The sequence below is a fragment of the Megalobrama amblycephala genome, linkage group LG23 (genome assembly GCF_018812025.1).
Source record: "Megalobrama amblycephala isolate DHTTF-2021 linkage group LG23, ASM1881202v1, whole genome shotgun sequence".
Lineage (NCBI taxonomy): Eukaryota > Metazoa > Chordata > Actinopteri > Cypriniformes > Xenocyprididae > Megalobrama > Megalobrama amblycephala.
The window spans coordinates 18,778,905-18,797,328 of record NC_063066.1 but is presented as its reverse complement, the minus strand read 5'-3'; the positions used below and the strand labels follow the sequence as shown (position 1 = coordinate 18,797,328).

Below are 18,424 nucleotides of genomic sequence, written 5' to 3'. Positions count from 1 at the left end.
AACAACTTGAGGGTGAGTAAATGATGACAAAATTGTCATTTTTGGGTGAACTATCCCTTTAAGGGGAGACAACGAGGAACGTGGATGTGAACCTATATGAGATGGCCTCATTAAGGTCCTTTATGGTGTAGCCTAAATGTTTTGTCCCAGGCCATGTGTTTTAGGTGACAGACACTGCTATCTAAACTGAATATTTGAAAAGTTGTTTTAGTGCATGCAGTAGTCACAGATTTTGTGAGTATCCTGGGATATTTCTAATACAAGCTGAAAGGCAAATAAATAGTTGAGTGGTACAGTGTGCTTTGTGATTTGTGTGCAATGAGATCTGTGTTTATGGCACTGACAGATGTGAGGATTGGAGCAGAGGTCTCTTGTTAATTACTGGAGGTGTTTTTCTTTACTTAAATAAAACTATAATTCTAAACAGGCCCAGATGAGAAGCTCAGAGAGTCTGTCTGAGATCCATATGCCCCCTGTGGCTGATATCTTTATACAGAGAGAAAGAGAGGCACAAAATAAACAGAATGAATAAACTTTATACGCAGATTAAACAGAGGTTAAATAAATTATGTAGACATTAACTACAGAGTTCCAGTGCAAGGCTGTGCTGTCGGATCTGTTGGTCTCAGTGTTCTTGTAGAGGCATTATAGCCATTTTAGTTTATTGATTGCACTTAAGTTTATTGATTTGTATACTTGAAATCCAAAAATAATTTTTTCGGTTAATATAATTGACACAAATTAAAAAGTACTTAATACATGACCAATACTGTAAGGGAATATTATAGACTTTCATTACATATGTAAGCACACTTTAAAAGTGCTTATTTGTCAATTTAATTTTATATTTAAAGGGGTCATGAACTGCATTATTTTATCATTTTATAATGTTTCCTGATGTGCACTTCTAATGTTAGTATGATATTTTACATAAAAAATTGTCATGATTTAGAAATAAAAGGCATTTTTCCTACCTGATATTAGCCCTCTGATTTCAATGCTCTGTTTTAAGGGGCGTGTCTGCTGTGAGACTTCAGTGTAAACGCCCACTGCTGTGATTGGCTAACATCTTTGCATATGCAAATAGCTAAGTGTTACATATGGAATTCTCGAATTCTATATGATCTCATCATTGTAACTCGATTTCTGCACACTAACGAATGCTTTCATCATAACTAACAGTGCAAACACAATGTAAATAAGAGATTCGTTGATTCTAATGGGAGTTTTTGGCGAGAGTCAAAAACACTTGCGCTGCTTGATTGACAGCTCCTGCGATTGTAAAGGGAGCGTTCTTTAATTGCTTCCTATATATATTTTAATCACAGTTTAAATAACAGATTTTCATCCTACTAAGAGAAACAATGTGATGTTGACCGTTTAGTCACTGTTTGATTTACTGACAATAAACGATTTTGAGACAAAAACTTCTGACTGTAGGCCTACATGAATCATTACATATCAGAAATCCCTGGTCACTGGTGATTAGACATGTACACATAAGCCATACATATCAAACGATCTGTGACACAGTAAAAATGTTTTTACTCACATAAGTGTGTTGCGCCGTTCCTGTCGGATCCAATATAGAATCCAGCTAGCGCAAGTGTTAGCGTTACCTAATAATACTTGTCGTGGTCGAATCAGTGGGCGGGGCTACTGAACTTTAGGGTTCGTGATGTCACCAACCCGGGAAGAAGCTCATTTTAGTCCCTACCAGCCGTTTGTTGTTGTTCTTAAATGAAAATTCTGTCATTAATTACTCACCCTCATGTCGTTCCACACCTGTAAGACCTTCGTTCATCTTCGGAACACAAATTTAAGGATTAGTTCACTTTAAAATTAAAATTTCCTGATAATTTACTCACCCCCATGTCATCCAAGATGTTCATGTCTTTCTTTCTTCAAGGTTTTTGATGAAAACATTCCAGGATTTTTCTCCATATAGTGGACTTCAATGGAGCCCAAACGGTTAAAGGTCAAAATTACAGTTTCAGTGCAGCTTCAAAGCATTCTACGCGATCCCAGACGAGAAATAAGGGTCTTATCTAGAGAAACCATTGCTCATTTTCAAAAAAAAAAAAAAAAAAAAAAAAAATTATATACTTTTTAACAATAAATGCTCATCTTGAACTAGCTCTCTTCTTCTCTATTAGAATTCCGGCAGTGTAGACACTGCTAAATGTATTACTGCCCTCCACAGGTCAAAGTTTGAACTACTGTAATTGTTATATACTTGCACTATCATATTGTATATGACAATTTAGTTCAAGCTTTGACCTGTGGAGGGCAGTAATACACTTAGCAGTGTCTACACTGCCGGAATTCTAATAGAAAAGAAGAAGAGAGCTAGCTCAAGATGAGCATTTATGGTTAAAACGTATAAAGTTTTTAAATTTTTTTAGAAAATGAGCAATGGTTTCTCTAGATAAGACCCTTATTTCTCGTCTGGGATCGCTGTAAACTATCATTTTGACCTTCAACCGTTTGGAGGCCATTGAAGTTCACTATATGGAGAAAAATCCTGGAATGTTTTCATCAAAAACCTTACTTTCTTTTCGACTGAAGAAAGAAAGACATAAACATCTTGGATGACATGGTGGTGAGTAAATTATCAGTAAGTTTTAATTTGAAAGTGAACTAATCCTTTAAGATATTTTTTGATAAAATCCGATGGCTCAGTGAGGCCTGCATTCCCAGCAAGACAATTTACACTTTCAGTACTCAGAAAGCTACTAAAGATGTATTTAAAACAGTTCATGTGACTACACTGGTTCAACCTTAATGTGATGAAGCGATGAGAATACTTTTTGTGCGCGTACAGGTTATGATATAGCCCCATATGAAATCATACTTACGGGAATACTCTGTGTTTGTGTGCTTGTGCACAGGTATGTCCACACCTGTGTCAGTTTGTGTGTGTATATGTATGTGAATGCACGCTCCAGTGGGCATGGTGCCCACAGGATTAAACAGTCTCCATGCTGTCCTTCAGCTTCAAACACTCAGGGTCATCCGGGGCAACAGCCGTGGGCATCTTGCATATAGAACAGCCTCAGTAACTCCATTTCCTCTGAGGGTGATGCTCCTCAACAGAGAGAATAAATGCAACCTTAGCTTCACGGCTCTTGTATTTCAGACCCAGGTTTGTTTGTACGTGATTATGTTGCAGAATGAATAGTGGCCATGCTAACAGCAGCATTAAGTGTATTTTGAATAGCTCAGGATATTCAGAGTGACAGATCAGGAGAGCCTTTGATTTTATCCTCTTTTTTTGGGCATAAATTCTACAAATTCTACGGACATAAGTTTTGGCCAGGCAGTCATACAGAGAAATTATGGACACATGCAAAAACATTTTTACATTTTTTGCATATTAAAATACCTTAACCAAGTTCTTCCCTCATATTTAAAATATTTAAAAAATATAAAATATCGTCATTAAAATATATTTTCTCTGGACACCACAAAATCATGCTGCCTGATCGACAGCTTCAGCCATTATAAAGAAAGCGTTGTTTGAAGTAAAAATGATAGCACAACATCTACGTGGCATCACAATCTTGTTATTATCATCACAATCTTATTGTAAACAACTACTTTAGATCCACTCGCTCATCAACACCAGTGGGCGAGGACAACGATGCAATGATGTAAAATTAGCCATTGTTGTCTTGCTCCAGAGGCAGTCGTATGCATATGATTGTGCCCCTGTGAAGTCACGTGCCACCTCAGATCCAAATTAAGCTTTACAGCTTGATTATATAAATGCATTTTTATTGATGACGAGGATGTTTTAAGTTATGGAACTTGCAGTATATATTAATGATACAAAGACCTCTTATATGCCAAAAGAACAAGAAAATTTTGATTTCTCATGTCATGACCCCTTTAAAAAACCTTTAGAAATTATTTATTTTAATTTATTTTATTTATCTGTTATACAAATATTTCCTTGAAAAATCTTATACTTCAAACGGTTCTGGTTATAACTTTTTTTTAAGGTGACAGTTACATGTTTCTATATTTACTTACTATAGTAATAATAACAGCAAAGTATGTATAATTACAAGTAACTAACCCTAACCGTAAGTTCATGTGGTTAATTAATATTACTCAGTACTTATTTGAGTAAGTACAATGAAACTACGTCACCTTAAAATGAAGTGTAACCATGTTTTTTAATGAGACCAAGAGTAATATAATTAGTCTGGTGCAACTTCACAACCAACAAGGTGCATGGAATGGTAAATATGTAGTATAAGGAAGAAAACCAGCAGCACTTGTGGCACAGAGGGGTCAAAAATAAAATGTGTGCCACAAGTGCTGCTCTTTTAATGAGACCAGAAAGGGAAAACAGCCAGATGAAAATAGGTAGACATTGTAGCAGTAACCACTTGTTCAAGAATCTCAAAGAAACTCATTGTTCCATTCCTTCTGAATAACTGGAACTGCAGAAAAATCAAAACATCTGCTCAATGAGCAAAAGGTTACGCAGGCTGTAGAGAAATCCAATTATGTGCTATTATGTTTTCTCCAAAACAGTATTTTTTTTTTTTTTGGAAATCAGAGGTATGTGGTATACAAGTTGTTAGAGGTAAGATGTGGTAATCAGAGGGTCCATTTTAGTAATGCAGAACTGAGAATCATTTACGGTTTATACGGTTTATCAACAGGTGTTTATCAACACAATGTACAGTGTATGTGAAGACGTGTCTTTTGGGAGGTTATAGTTTTAATAGCTAAAAGTATTTTAAAGTTTTCAAAACAATTTGTACTACAATTTGATTGGTGATATAAAATAGAGTTTTAGGTCTTTGTTTTAGATTAGTCATGACTGGACTCCTATGAGCTGAGAGGCCAATTTTGTGTTTGTTCGGTTTTGTAATAAAATGACTGAGGCCAAGATATCCTTTAATAATAGCAAAATGTTGACTGTGCATACATCTGTTTTATTGTGGGTTTTTTATTGCAGGTTACGTTAGCACTTACAGAAACTCAAGAGAGTAGTCTTTTATTGTTTTTACAAGTTAGAAAAATTAAGCCTGTCCACTCACTAGATGATGGCGTGCTATTTTCTAATAGCTATAGACAATAAAAGTGACTATATGTGTGTATATTAGTGCTGTCAATAGATTAAAAAAAATTAACTCGATTAAATTTTTTTTCTACGATTAATCGCAATTAAAAACACTTAAGTTTTTAATATATTTCATAATGTAATCTTCAGTTAATCTCCAAAATAAACAACATAAAGAAACTACATGAAGACAGTATATTTTAAATACTTGTTTAATGGCATATTTTTATGTATAAAGGCCAGTATCACTGATACTAACAGTCTACAGCTACTGATGTCTTGATCAAATGGATTTTTTCCCCAATTTTAAAGGTGCCATCGAACGTTTTTTTACAAGATGTAATATAAGTCTAAGGTGTCCCCTGAATGTGTCTGTGAAGTTTCAGCTCAAAATACCCCATAGTTTTTCTTTAATTTTTTTAACTGCCTATTTTGGGGCATCATTAAATATGAGCCGATTCATGCTGTGCTGCCCCTTTAAATGCTCATGCTCCGCCCACGGAGCTCGCGCCTGCCTTTAACAGCATAAACAAAGTTCACACAGGTAATATAACCCTCAAAATGGATCTTTACAAAGTGTTCGTCATGCAGCATGTCTAATCGCGTAAGTACAGTGTTTATTTGGATGTTTACATGTGATTCTGAATGAGTTTGAGGCTGTGCTCCGTGGCTAACGGCTAATGCTACACTGTTGGAGAGATTTATAAAGAATGAGGTTGTGTTTATGAATTATACAGTGTTTAATGAAAATAGCGACGGCTCTTGTCTCCGTGAATACAGTAAGAAACGATGGTAACTTTAACCACATTTAACAGTACATTAGCAACATGCTAACGAAACATTTAGAAAGACAATTTACAAATGTCACTAAAAATATCATGATATCATGGATCATGTCAGTTAGTACAGCTCCATCTGCCATTTTTCGCTGTTGTCCTTGCTTGCTTACCTGCATAAAGTCTGATGATTCAGCTGTGCACAGCTACAGACGTTAATACTGCCCTTGTCTAATGTCTTGATTCTTGATCATGGGCTGGCATATGCAAATATTGGGGGCGTACATATTAATGGTCCCGACTGTTACGTAACAGTCAGTGTTATGTTGAGATTCGCCTGTTCTTCTGAGGTCTTTTAAACAAATGAGATTTATATAAGAAGGAGGAAACAATGGTGTTTGAGACTCACTGTATGTCATTTCCATGTACTGAACTCTTGTTATTCAACTATGTCGAGGTAAATTCAATTTTTGAATCTAGGGCACCTTTAAACATGAATTATAGCCATTCAACATTCAGTGTAATTGAAAGCTATATAATTTTTTACATTTATTAGGCTTCAAAAAAATAACTTTTAATTCAAGTGAACTTAGAACAATCCTCACATAAACCCATAATAAATGTCATATTTACCTGTGCCTTTCCTACCTGTCTAACAGATTGGAAAAATACAATTCAATAAATTGAATAAAGTTACCAAACAGTCTGCACTACATAATTTATAGCGTAAATTAAATATAAATAATCATTATTAAAGCTACAAAAGTTCTTTAAACAGCAGTGATTAATTTTCTCTGTTACCTTTGTCTTTCATTATCTTCAATGACAGACGGCATTAGTGGTTGCTGTCACGGTTTCAGGCCGGTTTCACACCGCACGCGTCAGCAGAGCTTAAGAAGCACGTATTTTTTTCGCCGCCCATGTTAACAGATGAGAGCATTCACACCGCACGCAGAGGCTGCGCGGCAGCACGTAGCAGGATCAGAGCAGAAGCAGCAGTGCCGCGATCATTTCAGCGCTGGGTCTATTTTTGCTGCGCTGCTAACGCTCAATTAAAGTGAAAGTACACCTTTGATGGACAAAATAAATATGATTGCACACAAAAAGTGCTCAAAATGCACAGAATAAGCATGTCTAGTGTTTTAAACAAGAATTGGAGTAGGTCAGAAAAGAAAATTAAGATTAAAATAATATTTATAGAAGATTTACCCATTTAACTTGTTTTTAATTATTCAGTTTGGTTTAAAGTATAGAGTATTATAAAAAACTAAAGTAAACTAGCCATAAAATATGATATATAAACATCCTTTTAGTTATTACACAGACAGGTAGGCTAGGCAGCAATACTCAAATCAAACACGAGTTTGTGGTCTATTTTCGCCGAGTTTGCTGTCTTGTAAACATGTACACGCGGCAGATAATGTAAGCACAAAGCTTACCTCATTCATGTGTAGCATAGCAATATGACACGAGGCTTCTTGATTGATCGTTTGTTTATTTGTTACGTTTACATGAGAATGTTGTACACATCCCCATGTTAACAAACTTTCAAGACTATCAAGTTTATAAATGACCAACTTATAAAAACAAATTTATAATTGTCCTTGTAAATAAATGCTCACTTATAGGTAGTTTGGAGCCGCTGCTGTGACGCAGCAGCTCTTTCAGTGTGAATACTCGCACGTCTCTGCAGCTGCAGTTCACGCTCGCACTTTCTCACAGCTCTTTACTTTCGTTTTAAGACTTTATTTAACTCACTGAACGTTGCTCTTATGAGGATACTTGACAAAACGGATATTTTTGGCATTATTGTGCTTGTTTGCTTTCGTTCAAACATGACAGAGAACTCGATTCTGGCTCGCCATCCATGCGCACGATGGTGCGCGTCTTTCTGTGCGTCGTGTGTGACAGGACATTCACAGACAGTGCATTCTCTTTTTCTCTTTTGGCATGTTTATATGGTTTAAAAGCATTTGCATGAATAAGAGCGTGATCATATATTGTAATGCTAGCCAAAGGATGACAGAAAAAAACGAATGGTGTGTTAATTGCGTTAATATTTTTAATGTGTTAAACTGTAAAAAATAAATTGCATGCGTTAACGCGTTGACAGCACTAGTCTGTGTATATATATATAAATATATATTTACGCATAGGTTATATACGTTACATTGGTTATAGGCTAACATAGGTTATAGGTTAGGCATGTAACCATGGTTCCCTGAGAAGGGGGGAATGAGATGCTGCATCCCAGAGAGGGTGCTATGGGAGAAACGTGACCAGTGTCTGAAGCATGTGTGTAAACACGACAATGAACTTGACATTGGCAGGTGGCAGCCTATGACGTCACTACTGGTGTGACCGTGAGTATAAAAGGGCACCTGTGAAATATGTCATCCACTTCTTGTCTGAAGGAGACGTTCGCACGAAAACCTGAAGCATTAAAGTTCACCCAAAAATGAAACTTCTGTACATAAGGAGAAATTATGAATAATTATTGTCCATACAACAACAGTTCATAGTGACCACGTCTGTAAAGACTATTGCAATATATTCCAACTCTTTTGAAGTCATATGATAAAGGTGAGCAACAGACTGAATTTCACTGAAATGTTTGTTTTTAAGGTGTGGTTGTATTTACTGTTGCTCAAAAATACTGTTTTGCAGGCAAAATCTATTCATTTCAATAAGAATCTTTAGGATGTTCACATAAAGGAGAAAAAAAGTTCCCCACACAGATTTTGCTCATGTTTAAGATGGTCACACGAATTCACCATATACAGACCTCCAATAGAAAGCTGCTTGGATTGTAAGTGACTTCTGTGTGAGCAGTGCATTTCACTGAAATACTGCTATTGTGACTGGACTTTCATTCACTGAGTTGAGTGAGTTGAACTCAAAAACTGAATCGGTGAAGGAATCATCCTTTTGAGCCAGTCATTTTATAATGAACTGTTTGATCTGGTTGCCAAATAAGGCTAAATGATTAGTTTGCAAATTGTACAGATTTCTTCACTAATTAGGCTTTGGCAATCCCAGTCACAGCAAACATCTTATGACTTCAAAAAACATAAAATAGTCTGTAGCACACAAGAATAGCATACTGACTATTTTATAGCTCTTTTTGGTGCTTTTGTTTTTTTTTTTGAAGCTTAACAGCTGTGGTCACTTTGAATTGTTTGAAGACTGAATTGTTTATTTCACAGAAGAAATAAAACCATACAGGTTTATAACAACATGAGGATGAGTAAATGATGCCAGAACTTTAATTTATGGCAGAACTGTTCCTTTGATATTCACTTCTTTCTGTTTTTTTGTTCATAGTCTTGGTGGTGAGGCAGTTGGCATCTTTTAACCACAACTAAACAAACAGATAAACTTTCATGGACGTGTTCAAAAAACCGAACATAGGAAAGTGGAAACAGACAGGTGAAAGGCACCATCACATATCCTGAGGGAAGCTTTCGCTCGTAATATTGCCAGACTAATGAAGACAGAGACAGTGTTGAGCAGCTGAGCAGGTTCGAGAGGACATGCCATGATTGGTAAAAGACAAGGCCAAGGCTGATATAGCAAACAGGCAGGTGAGGAGAGCCGTATTGAAGACGAATGGTGCTGTCGGCACATTGGTTTCAGTACACAAGCAGGCCAGCGCACTTCTCCCCGGGGGAGACAGTCTTTTATATGTGTGTGCTGAAGAGTGGCCAAGGCCTAATCCTTTCACACACTTCACTGAGCGACGCAATTATACTCTTGCCTCTTCTCTTCTCGTCTCTTCTCTTGGGGCGAATCTGCATCCAGCAACGCACTCATACCATCAATCAGACCCTTCGTCCATCATCATATAGTGTGCATTGCTGGCGATAGTCGACAGCAGCATCAGCACCAAAAGGCAAAGCTGTTCGCTCTATCTATCTATCCATCCATCCATCCATCCATCCATCCATCCAAATTGCTACCTGTTGCAAGAGCTAATTATTTCCCTAACACTTTCAAACACAAGTACGGCAGCATGTCTAATTTTGATGAGGTGATGAATAGAGTCCCACGAGGAACATTAGCACTCCATTCGCCTTACATGTTGTGGAACATCTGTTTCACTTGCTTCACTTTTACTTGCAGTTGGCTCGAAGTTCTTAAGCATTACTTGATCTCACCCATCTAATCTCATTCCTGTAGTTTAAAGGGGGTCCGCTCCAGGCGTAAACTAGTTCAAGTACCATAAGTGCCCCTCTGTCATCAAATAACACTTTTAACAACTCAGCAGAGTCATTTGGTCATTTTAGGAGTTGATGATCTGGTAATGACACAGGTGGTTTAGTCTGAAAACACTGTAGGCCGAGAGACTTCATTTCTTGCTCAAAAAGCACTAGCGTCACCATGAATATAATCGTGATGGTGCGCTGAGCTAGTGGAGTTCAAGTACCATTTATTTCTGAGTATAATCATTATATCAATTTTCTGCTGAGCAGCTGTTATTGACCCCTTTTGTTCGAATTTGTGTGAATCGGCTGGTGCTGGGCATGAACGAACAAGAGATTACACTATGATTACAGACTCCGCCCTGCAATGTGGCTCTCAAACACACAATTACTCAATCAGAGGCTTTTATCAGCCAGTCAGCGGCTCAGCGCGAAGGCAGGAATGTTTCTCATAACCTATAATTACCAATTCCTACTGACTGCAATTCAGCAGCCATTTCACAGTTTATGCACTGAACACATAAAAAAAAAGACAAGGGGTTTCCCTTTGGATGAGGAAATTCCACATGAGCAAAGACATTATGTACAATATGTGAAATTTTAATAGCAGAAGATAAATAAGATCTGTAGCACCATCATCTGTATGTCTGTAACATTGGCGCTAGCAACAGCAAGGTCATAAAAAATGCGCTTTTGTAATATAAGTCACTTTGGTTAAAAGTGTCTGCCAAATGCATATTGTAAATGTAAATTCAGTTAATACTACACTGTAAAAAATTATTGTAATATTGAATTTTATCAGTAAAAGTAAAAATGATTTTAAAAATTATTTTAATGGTAAAAGACTTAAAAATGCTAAGGTGAAAAACAGTTAATTGGTTTACAGAAAGTTTACGTACATTATACGGTGAAAAAATGTAAATTGATAAATTTTACCACAATTCCCTGCGTGACATTTCACATTTGATGAATTTTCATTTAATGCATGTTTATTGCATTTTTAAAATTGCATGCGTGTTACCATGATGTTGTTTAGTGTTTGTGTGAATGACATTTGGTGCACCTTCTATATATTATTATTGTCCTTCTCAGCTTTTGGAAAAGCTGCTTGTGATGAGCTTTGATTCATCACAAAAGGCACAAAGGTACAAAACAGATATTAGTACTTCAGTAGGTAGGTAAACATATATCAGGTAGGTAAACATTATATCAGTTAATGAAATACGTTTTTTACTGTAAATTTAATTTTTTACAGTGTGTAAAATAAACAGTTATGAACCATAATTATTACAATATAAACCTTTAAATTATACGGTTTTGAACTGTAAAATAGACAGTAAACTAAGTACTGTCCCGTAAAACCGTAAATTTTACCGGTATTTTTTAAATTTTTTATTTTTTTGCAGTGTGTAAAATGTATTTGCTATAAATTCTTTATCAAAGAATACAGACATAGAACTGAAATTGTTAGAATGACAAAGAAAAATAATGATAAGAAAAAACACAAAGTGATCTTTCACAGCACTGGGTATTAAAGTTTACCAGTTGTCCATGTTCTCGAATTGTCCAACTTCTGTTTTAAAGTCTACTGTATATTGTCAGTTTTTTATTCTTTCAATAAAGCAACATTACATAGGCAAGGGTGCTGTTGTTCCAACAGTACAATTGTCATAAAAATTGCAAATGTTGTTATTGAGAGTGTGCTAGTTTACCAAATTAAAGCTTCTTTTTTCTCACAAACTGGGGATTAACAAGTTGGAAAGTCACAAAAATTGTGTCAAATGGGTGTCAGAAACACAATGTAACTGACAAAAGCTAAAAAACAAAGGTATCAAAACCCATGTTTTGAGGCGTTTGACCTGATTTAGACGTTTTGATTTAGAATAGTCGACCGTTGTGTCTCACCCAATATCCATGGGCCTTGATGCTCAGCACAGAACATTTAGCAGCCTGTACACCAGGAGCCTCCCTGAGAGTCTCCCACTCTGTCTCTCTCCATCTCCTTCCCTTCATTTATCTGTGGGGAGGTGGGGATGGTGTGGTTTCATGAGCAGCAAAACAGGACGATATCACACTGTTTTGTACGTTTTCACACTTTCAGGCTTCCAGATGCTGATGTGTTTAATTTGTTTTTGTTATTGATGTTGTTTTGGTGTAGATTATGATTGAAGCATTTTAGATTTTCACTTGACTCTCTTATTATTGCACAGTAAAATCAGCCTGTCTGCCTGTCTGCCTACCTGTTTGTCTGTCTGTCTGTCTAGCTATCTATCTTGTTTACTCAGTATTATAGTAATGACAATCGATTAAAATTTGTAATCATTGAAAGTTAAAGTGGATTTTCATTTTCACATTATACAATAAATATGAACATTTAAATGCCAATTTGTGTTGAATACAGGAATACAGAAACTTGCAAAGCATATTATATATCCCAAATACTGTATGTAGAATTTGTATGTTCATTTTCTGTAATGAAATTGATTTAATTGAGCAGCAGATCATTGTCCCCAAAATATTCCCATGCTTATGATGCAAGACAAAGCTTTCCAATCTGAAAACGGAAAGTACGGCACTAAAATATTTTAAGTCATGATTCCTGTAACATGCTGTGCATCAAATTGTTTACAGAAGCATTAGAGATTGGTTTAATCTTACTCAAGCAATTTCTTTTGCCATAGTTCATTTCCAGTTCAGATCCTCCCATGAGTCTCCAAGCTCCAAGAGTTTTTCAAAGCCATGAATTGAATTCTAGTGTAATGAAAGTACATCCTTGCTGCAAAAACGACCTTAGACTGGCTTGACTTTGCATTGTCCAAGCTAGCTTATGATGATTAGTACTAGTTTGGTGTTGGTTTAGCTCAAAGAGGCCTTTACTACACTGTAAAAAATGACCGTGATTTTAACAGTAAAAGACTGATGCGGTGAAAAACTGTCAATTGGTTTACAGAAAGTTTCCGTACTATATATGGTGAATAACTGTAATAGATCTAACGGTACATTTAATGTAATTTTACGGTAAAATACCATTAAATTCACAGTTTTTGGAAGTGAAAAATAACAATTCATTGTAAAATTTACAGTGAAAAACTGTAAATTGACATTCCCACAATTCCCTGCATGACTCATTTTTTCTAATCAGTTATGTACATTAGGGTTTTATGTTACATCTAATGTTGTTAAATGAATGTTTATTGCATTTTTAAAATTTCATGCATGTTACCATGATGGTGTTTAGTGTGTGTGTAAATGACACTGTGTGCACCTTCTATATGTTAGTGTTGTCCTTCTCAGCTTGTGGAAAATCTGCTTGTGATGAACCTTGATTCATCATGTGACTCTTATCACCACTGGTTTGGTGACTGTCAGTGTATTATAAAGGTACAAAACAGATATTAGTACTTCATTAGGTTGGTAAATTAACATTATATCAGTTAATGAAATACGTTATTTTACCGTAAATTTAACAGATTTTTTTTTCGTTGCTACTGTATTTTTTACGGTAAAGTTCTGGCAACCACAGCTGCCGTTTTTTTACCGTAAATTTTACTGGGATTTTTTTTACAGTGTACCTAGAGAAATATATCAATTAGCATTTCTATCAATTAAAAAAAGAAAAAAAAAGAAAAAGCAACTAATCTGTGATGTATAACTTGAATGGCCACCAATGGAGAAGGATGCTTATTGTATCCAGATGGTGTAATTACAACATCTACCAGCAGGGGCTGACTGGGAAATATTAACTACTGTAGCTAGACATTGGTCTAGCTGGTGAACCTAAATGTTGGTTCACCTGCTATACCAATGTCTAGCTACAATGTCTAGCATGCTGTTTAATAGCAACATTTAGTGGTCTGGTTTTTACAGAGAAGCTCATTGTTTTTGTTGAATAAAATAGTTAAATGTCTGCTAGGGACCAGCATGCAAAACACAACATATGCTGGAGGTTTCAGCAGGGTTATTGTATTTTCTTCAATAAAAACAAAACCTCTCCACATTAAAACATGACTATTTAAGACTGTGTGTATCTTCCATGCTCTCTTGCTCTGGTTATGTGCTAATCATCATGCTTGATGCTTTATGTTCCTCTTCCAATGCTATTGAAGAATCTCACTCCATGGGTTCCTGCTGTGGTGAGATCTGTTGCCTCTCATGTTCCTGTGCTATTTTTTCACAATCTCTCTGCTAAAAAGATGGCTTTACTTGTCTGTAATCCAGTTATTCTTTGCCTGAATGTCACTCTCACATGCATTCTACTTCACCACTATGTTTTATTGCTTCTTAAGATAGAAGCAGGTTATAGAATAAAAAGCAAGACGATACAACACAGGTCCAGCCACCCAGGTGCAATTCGAGGTTAAGTGCCTTGTTCAAGGGCACAGTGATGATTGGGCTTCCCAAATATCTTTCCAGTTCATGTCTCCGACTCCACACTTTGCAGAAATGCCACATAGGTTGTCGAGTAGTAGTCAGCTGTTGTGGCCACATAGGGGGAGCTCACGAGCACCCTTCTGAATCTTAAAACCTTCAAAGATACTCGCAAAAGTCACCTTTCAAGTCAAGTCGCCTTTATTTATATGGCACTTTATACAGTAAAGATTGTTTTAAAGCAGCTTCAAAGCAATAAACTGGAAAATAACTGCCAATGATGCAAATTTAATAAAAAATTAGATGACTTATTCAGATAGCTGTAAAGCAGCTCTAAAAACATCATTATTTCAGCTCAAGCCAATTCAAGTTTTGTTCTCAACCGATAGTGTAGGTCAAATTGATAATATTACTGAATATTAAGTGTCTTCTTAAACCCCAACAAAGCAAGCCAAAGGCAACAGAAGATGGGAATCGCAACACTGCAAGTACACATAAGTGTGCAATTTTGGTCAGGTGTGTTCATTAACAATAAAAATGACATGGAATTGTAAATATATATAAGGATTAGTATTGAGTTGACAAGAAAATTAGCGAGAGTGAGAGACAGAGAAAAAAAAATGCTATCATCTATTCACCTTTTATGTGATTTTACTGTTCTTCAGAATATCTTATTTTGTGTTCCATAGAACAATAAATGACAGAATTTTAATTTTTGGCTTAACTGTCCCTTTAAGGACTCGAAGCATGATTTTGACCTGTTTTATGTAAGCTAATATCATACAGGTGCTGTAAGGACACGCTACTTTGCTACCCATCTGTGGTCTGTCCTGGAGACCTAGGCTTGAGTCTTTGATAGAAATAAGATGTGACATGGCCTTTCTGATTGTCTTTTTCCTTGTGTGTGATAGCACGTTGCCTGCATTCACCTCGATTCCCAAGGAAAAGCACTTTCTTTCTTCAATATTATATTTTCTGCCTGTTTCTTGTTCACTCTCCCCTCTGGTAACCCCACCTCCTCCCCGCTCTGGGGCTCGGGCTGTAGGCTGTAACATCAGATGACTGATGCCATCTCAAGTCATTCTGTGATCGCATCTATCCATCCCCGCCTTAAGACTCACTGAGTTTCTCTGGCCATCTGAGGCTCTAATGTGCCGCCAATGAGGAGAACCGCGTATTTGCCAGAAAAAAAGTTTAGTAAATTGTTACAGCACAGTCTGTTTTAAATGAATTTGATAGGGTGAGGAGGTGTTGGATTCATACAGACGCTGTGTAATTTGTGCCTGGGGTGAGGCGGATGGCATATGCACAGCTTGTAAGCGGCATTTAACAGATAGATTTACAGCATTACTGTCCTAATAAACATAATAAGATCAAAGCTCCTCCACATAAAGCTGAATTCTTTAAGGAGGATTGCAAGAATTAGCCCTCATCCTCCAAATAAAGCACTTAACCTTTGAGCCAGGGCATCTGTGAGTTGTGGGTTATCTGTTTTGCTTGGCCAGTATTCATTTGAGCTGTTTTAAAACATGCTCAGATGTCTTGTCGTGGGAATGCCATTTAGACTGTGAATTTTTGTGGATTTCAGGCTGTTTTTGGAACTCACCATGCTGGAATGGGAATGATCCAAGAAACTTGGAACGCAGTGCATCAGCAAAGAGGTCAAAAATCCAGCTGAGTCACAAGCTGTTGCTGCTGGAATGTTACCTTCCTGTGTGGGAAATTACAGGAGACTAGTTATTATGGGTGTTTCTTCAACTATGGGCACTTTTGACCCTGTGGACACACACACACGCACGCACGCAGACATATATATATATATATATATATATATATATATATATGTGTGTAGTAAATCATATAAATATATAACATATTCTGTAAATATGAAAGGGATAGTTCACCCAAAAATGAAAATTTGATATTTATCTGCTTACCCCCAGGGCACAAGATGTAGGTGATTTTGTTTTTTATGAACACAAATGGATTTTTAACTACACTTGCAGTTGACATATAATGCTGTATAATGTCATATTATGCAATGGTAACATAACTATGAGAGTAAAAAAAACACGCACAGACAAATCCACATTAAACCCCGCGGCTCATGACGACACATTGATGTCCTAAGATACGAAACGATCGGTTTGTACTGTGTTTATATCATTTTTTACCTCTAATACACCACTATGTCTAGCTGCCTTGAGCAAAAATGATCGCTGCAGACCCTCAACAACCTTAGTACGTTAACCCTTAAATGCATGACTGTTTCGCCAATCATTCTTACATATTCGGGTCTTTATCGACCCGGATCTATATCTAACACGGAAGGATCTCTACCTGTCGTGATAATATAAAACTCCTCTGATATTAGAGTAACAATTACAGAAGAATAAAATAAATTGTATTTTGTTACCTTTTGGAGCTTGAAAGGGCTCCGTTTGAGCAGATGTTTTATGCCATCATCACTGTCCTCGTCAGAGCTCATTTCCCAGTAAATTCAGCAAATAATGGGCTAGTTTTATGTTTGAGGTCACGAATATGAGTCCATTCGCGATCTCAAACATATTCTCAGAACTGTATAATTTTCAACATCTTCAAAATCAATATTTCGATCGCTAACAGCTTCACCAGATCCATCCAGTGACAGTTACAGTCATATTTGATTGCGTTCAGTACTTGCTCTGCAGTAAATCGCTGAGCCATTTCATGTTTCTCTTATTATTTCGCTTTCTGTCTAAATGAGTCGTCACTTCAGCATTGTGTATCAGACATTGCCACCTTGTGGAATAAAGGTGAATTGCACTTATTCCGTCATCTAAGATTCAATTATTGTTGTGCAGAAAAAATATATGTACACTCATACACACCTCGGGTCGTTTGCGACCCTATACAATTTTTAAAAAAAATGAATACAAAAATTGGCATTCTTTTATAATTTTATGATTTTTTTCTTGTTATATTCTTTATAATGAATTGATTGAGGAATACCAAGAAGGTTGATGTCTAACTTTAAAAAATTAACGAGGAGGAGGGTAGTGAATGACGTCCCGGGTCACTAAAGACCCGAGGTATGCATTTAAGGGTTAATGGGTGTGTTGATATCCAGCCGAAGAGCAGTGAACATAACTTCAGGCTAGCAGGCTCAGAAGTTGGGAATACGTGGAACGTCACCACTCCAGAATGAGCTTGTGTGAGAGAACGTAATCTTTTAGTTTTAAGTCGGTTTGAACAATCCGGATAAGCGCAAGTAAGTACCATTTTGATTAGCCGTCGTACCTACAATGTTTGTTCACTGTGTAAACAAGGAGTGACGTATATGTGCGAGAGATCACTTCCGGCGCTTGTGTAAACTATGCCAACTACACACCTCACGCACTGAATGCTGTGCGCAAGGCAGTTGGACATAGTGGTGTATTAGAGGTAAAAAAAATTATATAAATACAGTTCGGTTTCTCGCACAAACCAATCGTTTCGTATCTTAGGACATCAATGTGTCGTCACGAGCCGCAGGGTTTAATTTGGATTTGTCTGTGCATGTTTTTTTACTCTCATAGATTATGTTACCATTGACATGCATTATATGACTGACAGACTGCAATGGTTGGAGTTAAAAATCATCATTTGTGTTCTACTGAAGAAACAAAGTCATCTACATCTTGGATGCCCTGGGGGTAAGCAGATAGACATCAAATTTTCATTTTTGGGTGAACTATCCCTTTAATTTTTCTTTTCCTTAAAGGGTTAGTTCACCCAAAAATGAAAATAATGTCATTAATTACTCACCCTCATGTTGTTCTACACCCGTAAGACCTTCGTTCATCTTCGGAACACAAATTAAGATGTTTTTGATCTGATGGCTCAGTGAGGCCTCCATTGCCAGCAATGTTACTGCACCTCTCAAGACCCATAAAGGTACTAAAAACAAATTTGAAACAGTTCATGTGACTTCACTGGTTCTATCTTAATATAATAAAGTGATAAAAATACCTTTTGTG

The 18,424-nt window shown here is 36.6% G+C and overlaps 1 protein-coding gene across 3 annotated transcripts in view; it reads left to right on the top strand.

Moving 5' to 3' along the window:
• Positions 1 to 18,424, top strand: part of LOC125259363 (A disintegrin and metalloproteinase with thrombospondin motifs 2-like) — a 196,322-nt gene that overhangs the window by 3,628 nt on the left and 174,270 nt on the right. The window lies entirely within an intron of this gene.